Raw genomic sequence first — 19,949 nt, 5'->3', positions numbered from 1 at the left:
TCACACAAGATATCTAAAGTAGTCAAAAATCATAGAAAAGTGATTACCAAGGGCTGGGGCTTTAGTGTTTAGCCAGTGTAGAGTTTCAGTGTTGCAAAATGAAAGAGTTCTAGGGTCTCTTGCCCAGCTATGTAAATGTACTTAAAACTACTGAACTGTGTGCTTAAAAATGGTTAAGATGGTAAATTTAAAGTTAATGTGTTTTTTAGCAAAATAAAAAAGGGAGAAGGGGGTTGGGAAGCACTGGTCTATAGTATCCCTTGGTTTTGCTCCTTTCCACCCTCATTCTCTTTAAGGAGAACAGTAAAAATAACCATCACTGTGTTCCTAATCCATGTTTAAGTACTCTACTCACTTGTTAGGGCTGATAAGTATTATCAAAGCCCACTTGGCGCCCTTAGCTGTTACCTCCCATCTATTTGCTCTCCTGCAGGCATCTTCCTGTGCCATCTCTCCCCCCACCCAAACCTACCTCTGAGCCCTGTGGCTGTCTCTCAGCTCCAGCCAAGGTGCTTCCTTGATTCGGATCTCTATGGCCCCTCCGGCTTTCTGGTCACCCTCAAGTGGAACATAGATTCCACATTTCCTAAACCTGTTGCCACAACTGAGGACCAGCCCCACAATTCCACACTACACCCTGGCTCTGAGCAGCCCAGCCTGGGAAGAATTTCAGGTCCTCCTTCTTGCTCAAGAAGAGAGATCAGACAAGTATGAATTGTCCAGCAGCCACCCTTGTACATAACACATTACAGGTGCTCAGTAAGTGTCTGGGGGTGAATGAATAAGTGAATGGATGAACACATTTGAATGGAGTCCGTCCTCAATGCCGGGCCTTTCCGGGCTGCTTTGGGGACAGCACCATCCTAACCAGAGGCATCTTGCCCAGAGTGTGCAGTAGGTAGGGCTTGACAAGAGGTAAAGCTGACTGGGCAGCCTCATTCTGGTTCCAATCCTCCACGCTGAACATGAAGTACAGCAAAAACTGCTTTCCAGTTCGCTGACCATAAACACATCCTCTGACGGTAAAGAGGATATACATTGGACCCCAAGTCCGGAAGTCTGTGTCCCAAACTTAGCCCTGTCCCTAACTTGCTGTGTGGCTCCAGGCAGGTCACACACCCTCTCTGGGTATCAATTCCTTCCTGCAAAATGACGGGTTGTTGCTCCATTTTTGGTACTGTGGGATTCAGTGGGTCGGAATGTGCTATGTGCTTTTATTATTCCATACCCTCCCTTAGTTTCGTTGGCTTCCCGTTGTCTTCGCAATCAGAAAAGCTCCCTGACACTAAGCACATAACCACCTCTGAGGAAGGCTTGATCTCGAGGGCACCTCTGAGAGAAGGCGGCCAGAGTGAGAAAGAAAGGGTCTCAAAGAGGAATGTGCAAGCTCTCAGCCCCTTCTGGGTCACAGCTGCCCAGAGCAACTTGTGTGAGGCTGGTCCCTGGAACACGAGCCACATTCCCACTGAAACGTAGGCAGAAAAATCCACTCCCAAACCAAGTTTTTCCTAGATGAAAGAAGTACCAACATTCGTTAAAGCCTGCTTTATGCATTGTGAAGTCACTGGTGACAGCGGGTAACAATACACACTCATGGAAGGATGAATGAATGTCTGGTACATATGGGGTTAAAGGAGGCCGTCAAAAAGATGCTACCGCCAGTTGACCCTTGAGCTGGAGGCTCCCCTTCCCACCCACCCCCACCCGTCCCTGGAATATGCTTTCCACTTGCCTTCCCTGTTCCCAGAAGCTGCTCCAAGGATACAGCCTTGAGATAGAAATGCGGTGCTGAGGCTCCTGGACAGTGCGGAGAAGGCCTCTGAGTAAACTTCTAAGAGTCTGGTGGGCACGCGTGGAGATCTACTCATCTTGCTGCCACCCAAGAAAGTCCCCTTGCTTCTTATACCTGCCACGACCAGTCTGGAGGGCTGCCTCTGTCTTCAGTCTCTCCCTGCCCTCTACCAAGGAGGCCGGTTTCAGATTTTACCCTGGAAGGCCCCGAGAAGGCTGCTTGCAAAGCAGCATCAGGTTTCTTATTTAAATCTCCAAACAACGTGTGAGGCATCATTTTCCACAATTCACAGGTGAATAAGTTGAGCCTCAGGGGAGTGACCATGTGTACGAGATCCGACAGCTAGTAAACAGCAGAGACAGATCGGGCCCATTCTAATGCCACCAAGCTGCTGTCGGGATTAGGTGACATTCAGTAAACTAAGTGATCAACAGCTGGTGATTTCATTTCCTATAATGCTTCACAGTTCCTCGTCCTGGTGCTACACAAGCTTAAGGATGAGAAATCCCATCTCTGTCCCCCGCCCCCCCCAAATTCACTCACCAATGGCCTTGCTCTGAGCTCCCTGAATGTGGAGGATTTGAAAGCTGGCATTTTGCACGTGTGTCTTGGATGCTTCTATCTCTATGTTAATTTTTAGAGGGAAGATAATACACTTTGCCGTATCACGGGGAAGCCGAGAGATGCTATCAGTCAATGAGCTTTCACCTCTTGGGCGAATGATCAACATTATTAAAGTAGGTCTATTTTCTCAGAAGAATCAGAGAGGAGACAAATACAGGCCAATTTATCTGTCAGCCTGCCATGTGAAGCTTCCTGGTCTGTCGCTTCACCTGCTATCTATCTATCAAATCCCCCTTCCCCAGTTAAATCTACAGATTATTATTATCTGCAGACCATCACTAAGATGTCCCCACCCCAAATTCATCATCTGAAATGGAACGATCTGTCATATCTCAAACCACCTCTCCTGATTCTGTCTGCTTGCTAATGGTACCTCCACTTGCTCAGATTCTCAGGCTCAAAATCTGGCTCATCTTTTTTTTTTTTTTTTTTTTGGCGGTACTCGGGCCTCTCACTGTTGTGGCCTCTCCCGCGGCGGAGCACAGGCTCCGGACGCGCGGGCTCAGCGGCCATGGCTCACGGGCCCAGCCGTTCCGCGGTACGTGGGATCCTCCCGGACCAGGGCACGAGCCCGTGTCCCCTGCATCGGCAGGCGGACTCTCAACCACTGCGCCACCAGGGAAGCCCTATTGGTCAATTTTTGTTGCCTTGTGCTTCATTAACAAACAACCCCAAATCTAGCACAGAGGATCATACATAAAGGTTTTCAAAACATGTTTGATGAATGAATCCCTCACCTATAAAATAAAGTATTGGGTCTAGATTAGTGGATTTAAAATTTTAACCCAGACGAACCTCTTTCCTCCCTACCTCCCCAAGCAATTCTGTATGGAAGCCCAAATGGGAAAGAGATGAAAGATTGAGGGCTTTGAGACACTTCCTTGAAATCTTAGCAGAACCCCTTGGGGTTTGAAAACCACTAATTTGACTCGATTTCAAGACTAAGAATCTGTGATCCTTGGACCTGCAGTATCAGCCTGTCTTCCGTCAGGACTAGCGAGTGACTACAGTTAAGCTTGGCCTCCCAAGTTTAGGGTCTTGATTTGCAGACTTGCTGTGCCCTTGGCTTTGTTGAGTGAGCAGACCACTCAACACACCACGGCATTTAGCTGAGAGGAGATCCCGGTCCAACATGCCTCCTGTGGTGAGCTAAATTGTGTCCCCCTAAAATTCATATGTTGAGGTCCTAACCCCCAGTACCACAGAATGTGACTGTATTTGGAGAGAGGACCTTTAAGAGGTAATTAAAATGAGGCTGTGAGGGTGGGCCATAATCCAATCTGACTGGTGTCCTTATAAGAAGAAATTGGACACACAGAGAGACACCTGGGCTGCACGTGGACAGAGAGACAACCATGTGAAGAGGCAGCAAGAGCCCATCTGCCAGCCAAGGAGGGGCCTCAGAGGAAACCAACTCTGCTCATCTTGGACTTCCAGCCTCCAGAACTGTGAGAAAATAAATGTCTGTTGTTTAAGCCTCCCAGTCTGTAGTATTTTGTTATGCAGCCCTAGCTGACTAATACACCTCCCCCTACCAAAGGTGCAGGGCTCAGAAGGCCCCTCTCATTCCTGAGGCCCAAAACCGGTCCAAACTGGTCAGAGAAGACAGAGCCTCAGAAATGCCCCTTGTGTGGTACCACCAGAACCTCTGAGAGTTTGAGCTAAGTCCTCACACTTGCCCCTAGGTCTCTTCTCCATCAACTGCTCTGTCTTTCCCTCTTGGGCCCTAATTTCAGTTACATCCCTCAAGCACAGAAGCAGCAGCTGCTATAAGGAAACAGCTGGCTGGGGGCTGGGGTGCGGGGCAAATAAATGAGCTGGGCAAGTGAGAACAGGAGTAGTGGCTGAGCGGGTTCAACCCAGCTGAAAAACTCCCCAGGTGGAGCCAGTGGATCCCAGGGCCTAACTCAGCAGGTGTTTCCCTGGGCGCCTTCCAGGTGGAGAGCTGCCAGATAAACTACAAGACACCATTTAATTTTGATTTCAGATAAGCAATGAATAATGTTTTAGTATAAGCATGTCCTGGGCAATGTTGTATTTATCAGCTATATCTGGCAACTGCATCCAGGAGCTCTCACGTGCTGGGGCAGAGAAAGAATGTCAGGAAACTGAGAGGGAAGAAATTAAATATGATCATGTGCAGCACAGACGGAGGACACGGCAGAGACTGGCACATCATAGGTTCTGAACCAATTTGGGAAGAAGGAAAGGAGTGCTTCTGGGTGATGTGTCTCTGGCCAGGGCAGGTGGGGCTGGAGACTGTCACCATCCCAGCCTGCAGCCCCTTATTTGGAGTCAAGTCAAAAACATCCCAGTTGTATTCATTTTCTGTTGCTGCTGTAACAATCTATCACAAACCTCGTGGCTTAAAATAACACAACCTTATTATCTTATAGCCCTGGAAGTCAGAAATCTGAAACGGGTCTCACTGGGCTAAAACCAAGGTGTCAGGAGGACAACATTTCTTCTGGAAATTTTAGGGGAGAACCCATTTCTTACCTTTTCCAGATTCTGGAGGCCACATGGCCTTCTCGTCTTGAAGGCAGCAGCATAGCACCTTCAATTCTCTCTCTCTCTCTCTCTCTCTCCCTCCCTTTGTCCTCCCCATCCCCCTCTCCCTTTCCTTTCTCTCCTTGCCCCCTCTATGCTTCCATTATCCCTTCTCCTTCTTTGACTTTGATCTGTCTGTCTTCAACATATAAGGACTCTTGTGATTATGTTGGTCCACCTGGATCATGGTAACATACATACCCACAGGCTCTGGAGATTAAGACATGGATATCTTTGCAGGGCCATTATTCTATCTGCCAGTGTTTCTCCCCTGTGGCTTCTGCCACCTTGTCAAGGCTGCTATTAGGAAAAAACAGAGTTTGGCCAGGATCCATGGCTCCTAGATATATACAAGGATGGTGCTCAAAAATCAAGGTGTTGGGCTTCCCTGGTGGTGCAGTGGTTGAGAGTCCGCCTGCCGATGCAGAGGACACGGGTTCCTGCCCCAGTCCGGGAAGATCCCCATGCCGCGGAGCAGCTGGGTCCGTGAGCCATGGCCGCTGAGCCTGCGCGTCCGGAGCCTGTGCTCCGCAACGGGAGAGGCCACAACAGTGAGAGTCCCGCATACCGCAAAAAAAAAAAAAATCAAGGTGTTGAGTACTAGGGGTTGAGACTTAGGCATGGACATGAAAGGCTGAGGGAAGGAGACAGAATGTAGATCTGAAACTAAAATGAGACACACTCAGGTCTGACCTCCTGAATATACTCCCCAGTCTACCCTGTGGGGGCATTTCTGACACCCTAAGCCTGCCTTAAATATTGCTTTCAACCAGGTCTCCCTTGGTTTGGGTGGAGAGAGCACAGTATGCTTTCTCTCAAGGTCGCAGCCCTGGGGTAGCCTGAGCCCTGCACCGTCTTAGCAACAGCTCCACGTGTAGACCCTTGGTGACCAGGCTCTGACCCTTCAGAATCTTAGTGGCTGTGCTCCTTTGCTAAGGCTGCTGTAACAAAAGACCTCAAACATGGAGGCTTAAACAACAGAAATGTATTTTCTTACAGTTCTAGAGGCTAGAAGTCCAAAAGCAAGTTGTCAGCAAGGACGGTTCTTTCTGAGCCCTGTCCATGCCTCTCTCCTAGCTTCTGCTGGTTGGCTGGGAATGTCTGTCATTCTTTGGCTTGTAGATACATCACCCCATCTCTGCCTTCATCTTCACCTGGTGTTCTTCTGTGGTCATGCCTCTGTGTCAAAATTTCCCTTTTAATAATGACACCAGCCATACTGGATTAGGGCTCCACCCTAATGACGTCATTAACTAATAACACCTGTAGTGACCCTGTTTCCAGATAAGGTCACATTCTGAGGTACTGGGGAGAGGGTTAGGACTTCAGCACATGAATTTGGGAGGGGACACAATTCAACCTGTAACAGTGACTTAGAGACTTCAAGTCTCCTAATTCCACAGCTCTCAGTGAAATGGGCATGAGTAATTCTACCCATGAAGTATTCACCCACCTCCCTCAGTGTGTGTCCATTAAATGCTTAATCCCTCTGCTTCCTCAGCTCGTGGCAGAATGCAGTTTCAGATGTGCATGTCTCTTCCTTATCCTCATGGTTCCTTGAGGTGGATATTATTAACCTCATTTTATAAACGAGACTAAGAGTTTGAGAAAGCTGCCAGAACCACATCACTCATGAGGGCAGAGCAGGAAGTCACACTTTGTGACCCTCACTTCCACTGGCCCTTTCAAAAGAGGGACAAGTGAGTGAGGACTAGGGCTTACCAAGTGTTATCCCCAATAGAAAACTGAGTCCCCGTAGAGAACTGAGCAGATCCTTGGGTCTGGAATCATCTGGCAAATTCCTTGAGGTTCAAAAAGTGCTACCAGCCAGGGAATAATTCACTGTTGGGTGAGCTGTGGGAAGCATGAGGGTAGGGGGAGTTCAGCTTCCAACAACAGAGGTATCTACGCCTGCGGTCTTGGGTCACACCCACATGGACACAAAGGCTTGGCATTCCCCATTCTAAGCTCCCAGAGGCCACTCCACCCTGCCCTTTGAAAAGGTAGATTCTTATAACTAGATAAACAGTTCCCCTTCCCCAGCCCAGAGCAGCATTACAGGAATCCCAAAAAGTACTTTTTTTTAATTACATAAAGTAATAAAATACTTAGGAATAAACCTACCTAAGGAGGTAAAAGACCTGTACTCAGAAAACTATAAGACACTGATGAAAGAAATTAAAGATGATATAAACAGATGGAGAGATATAGCATGTTCTTGGATTGGAAGAATCAACATTGTGAAAATGACTATACTACCCAAAGCTATCTACAGATTCAATGCAATCCCTATCAAATTACCAGTGTTATTTTTTTTTTTTTTTTACAGAGCTAGAATAAAAACATCTTAAAATTTGTATGGAGATAAAAAAGACCCTTAATAGCCAAAGCAGTCTTGAGGGAAAAAAATGGAGCTGGAGGAATCAGACTCCCTGACATCAGACTATACTACAAAGCTACAGTAAGACAATATGGTACTGGCACAAAAAAAGACATATAGATCAATGGAACAGGACAGAAAGCCCAGAGATAAACCCACACACCTATGGTCAACTAATCTATGACAAAGGAGGCAAGGATATACAATGGAGAAAAGACAGTCTCTTCAATAAGTGGTTCTGGGAAAACTGGACAGCTACATGTGAAAGAATGAAATTAGAACACTCCCTAACACCATACACAAAAATAAACTCAAAATGGATTCAAGACCTAAATATAAGACTGGACACTATAAAACTCTTAGAGGGAAACATAGGCAAAACACTCTATGATATAAATCACAGAAAGATCTTTTTTGATCCACCTCCTAGAGTAATGGAAATAAAGACAAGAATAAACAAATTGGACCTAATGAAACTTAAAAGCTTTTCCAAAGCAAAGGAAACTGCAAACAAGATGAAAAGACAGCCCTCAGAATGGGAGAAAGCATTTGCAAACAAATCAACAGACAAAGGATTAATCTCCAAAATATATAAACAGCTCATGCAGCTCAATAATAAAAAAACGAACAACCCAATCCAAAAATGAGCAGAAGACTTAAATAGACATTTCTCTAAAGAAGACATACAGATGGCCAAGAAGCACATGAAAATCTGCTCAACATTGCTAATTATTAGAAAAATGGAAACCAAAACTACAATGAGATATCACCTCACACCAGTTAGAATGGGCATCATCAGATAATCTACAAACAACAAATGCTGGAGAGAGAGTGGAGAAAAGGGAACCCTCTTGCACTGTTGGTGGGAATGTAAATTGATACAGCCACTATGGAGAACAGTATGGAGGTTCCTTAAAAAACTGAAAATAGAACTACCATATGACCCAACAATCCCACTACTAGACATATACCCAGAGAAAACCATGATTCAAAATGACACATGCACCCTAATGTTCATTGCAGCACTATTTACAATAACCAGGTCATGGAAGCAACCTAAATGCCCATCGACATACGAATGGGTAAAGAAGATTTGGTACATATATACAATGGAATATTACTCAGTGATAAAAAGGAACAAAATTGGGTCATTTGTAAGGACATGGATGGATCTAGAGACTGTCATACAGAGTGAAGTTAAGTCAGAAAGAGAAAAACAAATATCGTATATTAATGCTATATGTGGAACCTAGAAAAATGGTACAGATGAATGGGTTTGCAGGGCAGAAATTGAGACACAGATGTAGAGAACAAACATATGGACACCAAGGGGGAAAGCGGGGTGGGGGGAGGGGGGGTGTGATGAATTGGGCGATTGGGATTGACATGTATACAGTGAAGTGCATAAAATGGATGACTAATAAGAACCTGCTGTATAGAAAAATAAATAAAATAAAATTCAAAAAAAAACCCCAAAAACCTCAGATCCTGGGTCGCATCCTTAGAATCTGGTGTGGGGCTCAGGAATATGCATTATTAACGAGCTCCCCAGGTGGTATTTACACAGGTGGTTCTGAGATGCACTTTCAGAATCTTTGTTCTGCAACTTTCTATTCTTTAGAAGGTTTGAGTCCCTGTTCCCCAAGACAAGGATTTATGGGGCAACAGATTTCACCACAGCCCCCCTGCCATGAGCCACTGGGGGGGGCAACTGAGTCACAGGTTGGGACTGACCAAGAAGTCAAGTGGTCCGAGCCAGGAAGCAAGGGTGGTCTTCTTTTCCGTGATGGAATACAGAAGGATTGTGGCACTGCCAGAGAGAGTGGTGACACGGACGTGCACAATGTCACCTCGCTCTCCCAGCTCCGCTCTCCAATTCTCCCTTTCAGGCTGCACCCAGGAGGCCCCCTGCTAGACCGAAAGAACTGCAAAGTAATGGCGGGGGTGGCTGGTGCAACGTCCCACGAGCTGAGGCCCCATCCGAGCTAATGCAGAGGCATGCTGGTGGGAAGTAGGAGAAAGGGGGCGTGGTGCAGCAACCACAAGCAAGACTCCAGGGCCAGACCACCTGCGTTCATTCTGGATTCTTCCCTGTGTTAGCCGTGGATTCTTCCTAGGGCAAGTCAACAACCTCTCTGTGCCTCAGTGCTATTGTCTGTGAAATGGGGGGAAGAGCCCAGTGTCTGCCTCTAAGGAAATTACAGAGAAGGAAGGAGGTCATCCTTTTAAAAAGCACTTACCATATCAAAGGCGCTCAAAAGCGTTAGCTAAAATTATTAACCCATGAGTCTTGGTTGGAACTGTTACTTTGGCTTCTGGCAAGTCCATAAAGAGGAAAGGGGCACATACTAGATGCTCAATAAATATCAGTTACGTGTGCGTTTGTAAGCCTTGCCTGCTTGCATGCTGCTCCTGGATCCACCCCCAGATCAGAAGCACAGGGAGGGCAGCGTCCTTTGATCTTCTCCAGGATCCTCACACAGGGTTTGCCCAAGATAGGTACCAACAAACAGAAGCCCAGTTGGAGATGGATCCCATGACAGCGATATCATCTTCCCCAGTCCTTCCTCTCACACTTGAAAAACGGACTCACCAGGGCTTCATTGCCCATGAAACTGGAAAGTCTTGTTGCTAATTGTTCATTCTGAGGCTACTTCACTATCCTGATGTCTTTACTGATGAACACCCGTGACCTCCCCCTCTTTTCTCATCCAACCCCCAAGTGGTACCAGAGTGGATCCAGACAGCGGGCTGCCATTGTATATGGGTTCATATTATAAAAATGTCAAGTACTGGAAAAAAATATATTTTCAAATTAACTCAATTTAAATATGGGGCCACTTCATTTAAATATGTAACTTGAATCCTCAGTGTTTCACTGCAAGAGGAGGAGGTGGGGAGGGGAGCAAAGGGTGGGGGGAGTGAGCCCCTGGCCCCTGCTGGGCATTGGGCTGGGCAGGTTTCCGGGCCGCCCATCTCTCCCACTGGGTGTGAACTGGGTCTTGCTGATTCCCTAGGGTCTGGGACGGCAGGAGGCACACTGCTCCTGCCCGCTGTGGTCAGGAACCAGCACCTCCAGAGGAAGAAAAACTCTGCTGCTTGCCACCCTGGCTGGTCCCCTTCCTCCCCTTTACCTAAGTGGGTACCGAGCTGCCAGCTGCTATGAGATCAAAGCCAAAGGGGAGAGGCTCCGTGCATGCGCACTGCAGGGCAACCAGAAACATTGGTTTAGGTCGGCCGTTGTCAGTCTTGATCTGTCAATTTCTTACTTTTAGCACAGCACTAACAACATACACTTACTAACTATGAAAATAATGTTATAAGTGAATTTCCTGTGGGAAAGCTAATCTCTTTAAGGTGAGTCTGAAACTGTATCTCCTGGCCCCCTTACCTCTTGTTTTTACAAAAGGGGCATTTTGAGAAATTCAGGTATACTGGACAATGGCTGGTTTTTATTGGGGAGGGTGGTAGTGTTGTCCCCCGAGGATCTGAAACAAGAATAAAAAGGTCCGGAGAGAGAAATGGAATCTGATCAATTTGGGCCCAAAAAGTAGAGTCAGTGGAGCATGCGGTCCTAGAGTTTGGAGTGAGGGGTAGCAAGGGGAGGAGCGCTGAGGAGAGGGGAGTCCTTTGCAGAATAAAATTAGGGTGCATGAGAGGGTAACATGACTTAAAGACCCTGAGGCCCATTTGCAATTCACTGTCCTAATCCTGCCAGGACCCAATAAACATGAGAAGGCTTAGTGCAATGGGAGGCTCACTGTGAGGTTGGTAAAAGTGGCCTTTGATACCCAGGCCTGTGAGACACACAGCCAATATTCAGCCAATATTCTTTCTCTTGACACTGCCACCTCCTCCTCAGGAGGCATATCCCTGCCCTACGGATATTGGGATTGGCCATGTGACTTGCTTTGGCCAAAAGAATTTGCAGACAGGGTAGTGACAGTGAGCAAGTTTTGAGCCTATGACTGAAGAAGCATTGAGGGTTTCCATTTATTCCTCAGTTTGCAGCTGGTCCAAGAAGGATGAGAGACACATGGAGCAGATCTGGACTCTACCCACAGCTTGGAGCCGAGCCCAGCCTAGCACAGATCAGCTGAACCCAAGTTGACCAATGCACACTTGAGCAAGAAATAAACCCTTATTATATATCACTGAGGTTTTGGATGATTTGTTATGCAGCATTACTGTAGCAATACCTGACTGATGCATTGCCCTTTCCCTGTTTCCTACCACCTCACTCTGTGTGTCTCCTATCCTTTCTCCTAGGTCTTCTCCCAATCAGAGTATTTCTTTTTTTAAAATTTTTATTCGAGTATAGTTGATTTACAATGTTGTGTCAGTTTCAGGTGTACAGCAAAGTGAATTTGTTATATATATATATATATACACATATATATATAGAAAAATTTCAACCTAAAAGGCCTGAGGTCAACTTCTTAACACTTAAACTAAATTTTAATTACAGACTTTCCCCTCCCAAATATATATATGCTTCCCAAGTCATTGTCTCTTTGCCAAAAGAAAGGCTTTTCTATTAGGATTTCAGAAATCACCAAGCAGGTGAAAAAGGCATTTACAGACTGGGCACGCTTTTTTATGTCTCCTGATTTCACACTCCTAATAGCCAGGGTGAGGCACACCCCATCAAATAGCTGATTTTTCAAGAAGGCTCAAAATACTGAAAGAAGGGCTCAACAGAAGCCACACATCTGCTTCATTCTATCATTTGCTCACAAGAAGTGGCAACTTGGGCTGACGATTCTAGCTGCCCACCCCTCCCTTCAAGTTTGGCCAGCTCCCCAGTGCACATGGCAGCATGTGTTCAGGAAGATGACTAATGTTAGCAGAAGGCTCTGGAGACTCTCTCAGGGAACTTTAATTTATTAAATATAAAAATCCATGTTTAAATATAATGTCAAAAGTACGACACAGAGCAGCAATAGCTAAGACAGACTGCTGCCTCTAATCTTCAACAAAGAGACGTTCTTCATGTTCTGGCTTCTGGGCTTAAAACCTCTAACGATTTTCCAGGAAGGCTCAAACAACTCACCAGAGAAGTCAGTGGAGGCCAACAAAGCCCATCTATTTCTTTCCATCATCTGTTCTTAATGGCAGAGGCTACGGCTTTCATGTTGGGATATAGTACGTAGTTGAGTCTAAGTTAATTTCCGTGGAAGGCAGCTGTTCCTGATTGCTTGGGCTGGGCTAGAGAACACAGCTCTGTTTTCCATGGAGCCCAGACTTCATGTTCACTCGTCCACTCCTTTAATAAAGAGTTATAGGGCTTCCCTGGTGGCACAGTGGTTAAGAATCCACCTGCTAATGCAGGGAACACGGGTTTGAGCCCTGGTCCAGAAAGATTGCACATGCCGCGGAGCAACTAAGTCCATGTGCCACAGCTACTGTGTCTGTGCTCTAGAGCCCGCGAGCCACAACTACTGAGCCCATGTGCCACAACTCCTGAAGTCCGGGAACCTTGAGCCCGTGCTCCACGACAAGAGAAGCCACCGCAATGAGAAGCCCGCGCACCGCAACGAAGAGTAGCCCCCGCTCGCCACAACTAGAGAAAGCCTGCACGCAGCAACGAAGACCCAACACAGCCAAAAATAAATAAATAAAGTAAATAAATATATACCTTAAAAAAAAGAAAAGAGTGATGGAGAACCTGCTGGGTGCCAGGCCTGGCCCCAGGGCCTGGAGGCGCGTGGAATGTAGACAATGCCCAGGTCCCCTGTTTAGACTCTGGAGGTGGAGACACAGACCACACACGAGTAAACACAGAGTGCTTTGGTCACAAGGAGTAGGAAGAGAGAACAGGGTGATAGGATATGTGCGAATAAAAGGTAGGGTGCTCAGGGAATACCAGAAGTGGAAGTTTCCATGCTGCTTACCCTTCGACAGGTGCTATTTTAAGTTCTTTGTGTATATTAACTCATTTAATGTTCACAGCCACTGTATGCGGTAGGTACTATTCCTGCCCTTTAACAGATGAAGAAACTGATGCACAGAGAGGTGAGGTAACTCGCTCTATATCACACAGCCAATACGTGGAGGAGCTGGATGCAGGCCCAGGTGCTGTGCCGCAGTCCGCACTCTCACCTGCTATGCGACATACTGCCTCACGGAGCAGGAGACGGTGGAGCCGAAGTCTGGGTGATAGGAAGGGACCAGCCATGTCAAGATCTGGGGAAAAGTGTCCTCCTCGGGCGGGCAAGGAGACCAGCGCCGTCCTGTGGAACCAGAGTGGCAGCTCTGGACGCAGTGAAAAGCTTTGGGATCTGTTTCCACTCTGTGGTGTTATTTCTCATTCAAAAGCCACTTTTCCTGCTAAAGCTTCATGAGGCCTTGTGCATCATCTGTTTTTCTAACCTTATGTCCTAATACCTCATACAGTACTTAATCCATAGATATATTTAATAATTCTTTTTTGGATCAATGAACATGTTGACTAATTAATTAATGAGCACTGGACCAATCTGACATTGGTTTGAATTCTAAATCCTTCACCTGTTAACTGTTCAACCTTGGGCAAGTTACTTAACTTCTCTGATTCTCATTTTCCTTTTCTGTACGATGAGGATAATGAGACAATCACCAGGTTGGGTACTGAGAGGGTTAAATGAAATAGCTTTTGTACGGAGTCAAGAGCAAGGTCGCCATCGGATAGGTCCTAAGGAATGCTGGTGTCCAAATTTCTTTCCCCACTACATACAAAATCAGAGTTGTTCTAGTGCCATGAACCCACTGTAGAATCTAGAGTTGAAAGGGACTCTAAGCCCTTGTTACTTGAAGTGTGGTCCAAGGACTAGCCCATCAGAATTCCATGGGAACTTGCTAGAAATAAATAAGCTCAGGCCGTACCCCAGACCTACTGAATTAGACTTTCTAGAGGAGAGAACTGCTTATCTGTGTACTTCATAAGCACCCCTCTCCATCCCAGGTGATTCCTATCATCAAAGAGGAAGTCGAGATAGATGAAGCCTGCTCAAGTCCAAGGGTCTAGATCCTTCATACTGCTCCAAACACATGGACCCCAGCCCACTACCCTGGCGCTTGCTGCCTGGGCTTCCAAACATTGCTGCTAACCCGTTTCCCGGCTGCCATGACTCAGATACCTGCCACTCCTAGCTGGGCCCCCAGTAGATTGACAGCCACCCCACTGGATGTCCACACCGGACCAATCAGTTGGGCTCCGGAGGGTCCAGTAGCATCGCGCAAAAGAAGAGCCGGAGCCTGGCTCGCTGACCAGTGTCACAGTCCCCTGTGAGAGGTGCCTTCTCTCCTTTGCAATCCTCCTGGCCCACCTGCTGTACCTTAGGAAATAGAATGGAACAGGATTCTGTGTAACTGTGGGAGGCGGCCTTGTTTGTGAATCATCAACCACGTCAACAAACCCTAAAGACAGAGGTGAAAGAGAGGACCAGTTCGTACTCGCCTGTCAAACATCCTCCAGGCCTGTCTATGCTAATTGCTCATTAACCAACTCTGATCTTAGGGTGTCACAAAAATTGGTTTCTTCATTTTTAGGATATGATCAGACCTTCCAGAAACTAAATTTTCTTCTTAGCTGCTGCAGAACTCACTTTAGGGAGGTGTGGAACCTGTTGTTCAGTCTTGGTGACTGGACTCATTTGGGGTTTGCAGGGAGTTGGAATAAGAATGCCTTCCACTCCACCTTGTAACTCCTTGTTTTGCCCCTCAGCACACTGCTTTAAACATTGTTTAGAGACCACCTCTGTTGGGATGATAACCCAAATGATGGCGCTAAAACATAACTTCAGAATGGCGGTGATCCTGTCTGCCATGACGGCTCTGCCTGGCACAAAGTGGGGTTTCGATGTATACTTCTTAATAAATGCCAAAAAGCATAGAGATGTAAATGGACTCTACAAAGTTGCTCATCAAGATGAGGGCTGGAGGGCACATTGGGCTCTCATTTTTATCCAGAGCTGTTAGCTTTTAAATCTTTACTGTGCTCAGGCTGACTTTCATATCCTGTTCCAGAGAACTAGTGAAAATCTTTCCCAAGCCAAGTTCAAACTTGCTGCCATCTACTGGCCAACACTTGACATTATATTTACCTGCGTACATTTAAATTTTAACTTGTAACTTAAAACATTTGCAGAAAGTTACGGAAACATGATCTATTATAAGGATCTGGAAGTAATATCCCATTTCAGGAGAATAAACTGTTTTGGATTACGTGTTTTAAAATCTTAGATTATAAATTAGAGCGCAATGAAATTTCCAATCAATAAATTGTTATATCCTCAAAGGATGGATATATTGTTTTTCTGGATTTTATGGCTCCTCCTTCATAGTCTGTGAGTTTGGGAAAAAGTATATTGAGTCTGAAAGTCAAAGAATGTCTCCTGAAGTTACTCAGGCCCAGAATGTACACATTCAGAAAACTTCGGCGGGTAGAGCTGCCCACTCAGTAGAAGATGCTAGGAAGTCCATCTTCCCAGCTCCCCATCAAGAAAGTGTGTGTGAAAAAAAAAAAAAAGAAAGTGTGTGTGTGTGTGCGTGTGTGTGTTTGATATACTTTTTAAATATCTGAACTGCAAGCATTGGAAAACAATAGATCTCACATTGCTCCGTGGTACATATGAAAGGTAAGTCGGGTCCATAAATAAAACTCCCCCAGAAAGAAAGCACACAGACACACACACATACACCTCTAATTTCAAAGATTTTTCTAAGACTCAATGTGGCTCAAGACTGGCCATTGAGAAGCTGATGGTTCTGGAATGGGATCCAAAGTCTGCCTGGTGATTTTCTTTTTTTTTTTTTTAAATAAATTTATTTATTTATGTCTGTGTTGGGTCTTTGTTGCTGTGCATGGGCTTTCTCTAGTTGTGCCGAGTGGGGACTACTCTTCATTGTGGTGCGCGGGCTTCTCATTGTGGTGGCTTCTTTTGTTGCAGAGCACAGGCTCTAGACTCACGGGTTTCAGTAGTTGTGGCACACAGGTTTCAGTAGTTGTGGCTTGTGGGCTTCAGTAGTTGTGACATGCGGGCTTCAGTAGTTATGGCATATGGGCTTCAGTAGTTGTGGCACACGGGCTCTAGAACGCAGGCTCAATAGTTGTGGCGCACGGGCTTAGTTGCTCTGCAGCATGTAGGATCTTCCCAGACCAGGGCTCGAACCCGTGTCCTATGCATTAGCACTGTGCCACCAGAGAAGCCCCTTGCTGGTGATTCTTTAGACTGTTCCAAGCCACCAGTGCCCCACAGGACCACAGAGAGAAGCCTCTGGCCAGGGGCAGGCAGGGAGACTACACTGTAGTCCAGGAAACATTCCCCTTCCTTGAAAACAGATTTAGCATCTCTGAGAATTGTTTGTCCTAGAGAACAGAAGAGTGGTGTGTGTGTGTGTGTGTGTGTGTGTGTGTGTGTGTGTGTGTGTGAGCTAAGACCTGCCTCTTGCACAGCTTCTCACTGGCAGGGCTCACCAACGTCTCCCTTGCCCAGTGATTTGCCAGGAAACCGCCACAGAGTGCGGTTCTATTCCAATAAATATTTATGGAACTGAGAAGATGGACTCAAACTCATCCAATAAATATTTATGGAGCCTTTACAGACACTGTTCTAGGCTCTGGGGACACAGCATTGAACAAGGCAAACAGTGCTTCCCTTCTCTTGGCTCTTGTCTTCTAGCAGGAGAAAAAGGCAATAGACAAGTGCAGAAACTCAGGAGCAGTAAACGCTACACAGAAAATAAAACAGGGAATGAGATGAAGAGTGAATGAACTGGGGAGCTGGAGGAGAGAGACTTATTAGGATGGCCATCTTTTTCTCAAAAAGCAGAAACCTGAATGAAGTGAGTGAGACAGCCATGGGGAGCTCTGGGAAGAGTGATCTAGACAGAAGGAACAGTAGGTTCAAAAGCCCAGAGGCGGGAATCTCTTGGTATGTTCAAGGAACTAAAAAAAAAAAAAAACCAAATGCACGTCACATACATAACTTCAAATAATCTTTCCAAAGACCCTAAGAAATAAGTGCTATTATTATCCCCATTTTACAGATGAAACTGAGGCTCAGAGAGGTTAAGTACCTTGCCCAAGGTCATCCAGCCGGCAAATGGCGGAGCTAGGCAAGGACACCAGGTATCTGGCTGTAGAACCCAAGCTCTTAAAGAATTTGAATTGATATGAGAAGAAACAAGTGCCGGGTATTACCTGGAAGAGCTGAGGGGTGTGGGTGGTGAGTAGGGGTGGAAGATAGAACCCAGGACCAAACCAGTCTTCGGGAATAAAGGGTGCTTTCCTTTCCTCCTGGGGAGACTTATAGAAGAGAATCTTTTAGAAGAGGGTGTATCAGTTGACAGGAAAGGAAAAGGAACAGGGTGTGCCTATGGGGTCCCCAGTGAAGTGTGTTTGTGTGTGTGTGTGTCTTCTCTTGTACGACTACGGGGACAGTTACACTAAGCGTGTCATTTTAAATTTCTCTCTGCTTAGACCCACACGCCCTAACGACCCGGTCCCTCTGTGAAGTCCGAGGGTTTGTGCAGCTGCACGGGACATTGTCATGGGAGAGCGGAGTACCCACACCCCTGCCTCCCCTGGGCAGGTGAGAAGGTCAAGGCTGAGGGTCCAGAGGGAGAACAGAGAGAGCCCTGTGGTCTGCAGCTAAGCTGGCTGAGGATGTAAGACAAAGGCTTTCCTTCCCAAATGCTCTGAGAGATCGTAGCCCTTAGGGGGAGCGTGGTGCCTGGGTCTTACTGTCTCATCCTAGAACCCAAGTTTCCTGAGAAGAGCAGTGTCGTCTATGTCACACACCAACCCCCAGGCCCCCAGCACCTAGCACAGGTCCTGGCAGGTAGAAGGCACTCAATAAATAGGTGTAATATGGACGTGTGATATGTCTATTGGGACCTTCTGCTGCAAGGGGCAGAAAACTTCTGGTTTCCAAAAGAAAGAAAATTTCTTAACCTGATAATGAAAAAAATGGGAACTAGATTGGGCTTTCCACCCAGTGGACACGGGGCTCCTATGGTGAACCCAGAACTCTGAGTTTGCCAGGTCTGAGCTCAGCCTTTCACCATATTTGTTTCATTCTCAGGTAAGTTGGTTGCAGCAGCTTCAGTCCCCACCCAACCTCCCAAGAGAAAGACAGGGTCCTGGGAATCACTCTGATTGGGCCAGCTTACATCATATTACCAGCCCTGAGCCAATCGTCATGGGCAGCGAAATGCAGTGTCTTGATTGGCCTCAATCTGGGTCATGTGCTTCACCCCAGATTCCTGAATGACAGCCCCACACTGACCTCAAGGATGAGCAGAGAGGGAGAGGAGGATCCCCTATGAGCCCCTTATATTGGGTGGAAATACAAATGATCTGTACCATCAGAGACAGGGAGATGGAAATAATAGCAATTATAATGACCAACATTTATAGAGGGCCAACTTCTACTGGGTTCCATTCTAAGCACTTTACAAGTGTTAATGCAATTCTGGTAACAATGGGATGGGTAGGTGGTATCAATAGTCCTTACGTCACAGAAGAAGCAGCTTAGAGAAATTAATTAACTTGCCCAAGTTCACACAGCTATAAAATGGCAGAACCAGGAATCAGACCCAGGTATCCAGCTACAATGTCCATGCACTCAACCACAGTCTATGTAAAAAACTGCTGAGAAAGCCCAGAACGGGGACAAATTAGTGGGCAGCATTTCAGCTGATACCCAGTGCCAAGCAGAGGCCTGACCCATAATAAACTCTATTTGTCAAATGAATAAATGGTGCCCTGGTCTCACCCATGTGCATTTGACATCCTCAGATGCAAGTGACTTGATTTCTGGGAAAATACTTTATACTGCTTCTATATCCTCCTAAGCTGGAGGTCCATAGTGGGTGCTAACAATTTTTATTTTTAGGAGAAAATGAAGAAGCAATCGTGATTGGAAGAAATATCCTCTCCACCCCACCTTAGGGAGGATTCCTATTCTTTCATCCACCTTACATTTTTACCCTGGGCAGCACTTCCAGAAATGACTTTTCTGGGTGGTCTTGATACCAGTTCTCATCTCTGCTCTTCTGGGAAAGCTTCCTTCAGAGACCATATCTAAGCTATTTGCCAGTGGACAGGGGCTGAGGGGTTCCATGTGCTGCAGACTCGTAGATATAAGCAGGCATCTTCCCGACAGAGCCCAGGTAAAGAGCCTGGATCCTGGGGATGGTGGGGACAGAGAAAGCCCGCGGTCTGGAGCCAGCCCCTCCCCTGGCCAGGGTGTCTGTGGGGTCCAGCTTAGAATTCTCAGCTCTGCAGGTTGGTGCTTCTTCTCTGAATAGGCCCTGTGCTAGGGTCTGAAGTGGACCACCAAGGGATGGGAGTAAAACATACAGCATTCACTCACCCACTCACTCCCTTATCCATCCTTTTACCGATACTTATTTGAACACTAACCAAGTTCTAATCGCTCTTTCAGTTGCTGGGGCATTAAAAAGAGGAAGAACAAGATTCCTCCCTGATACCCTCCTCCCAAAAGACACCTGCTCATTCTCCTATGAAGCTGAGACTCTTGGGGGATCCAGCATTGACCAAATAATCACACACATCATTGAAAGGACCAGGAGCTAAGAGAGCATGTGACGAGGAAG

The sequence above is a fragment of the Globicephala melas genome, chromosome 5 (genome assembly GCF_963455315.2).
Source record: "Globicephala melas chromosome 5, mGloMel1.2, whole genome shotgun sequence".
Lineage (NCBI taxonomy): Eukaryota > Metazoa > Chordata > Mammalia > Artiodactyla > Delphinidae > Globicephala > Globicephala melas.
This window is presented reverse-complemented; position numbering follows the sequence as displayed.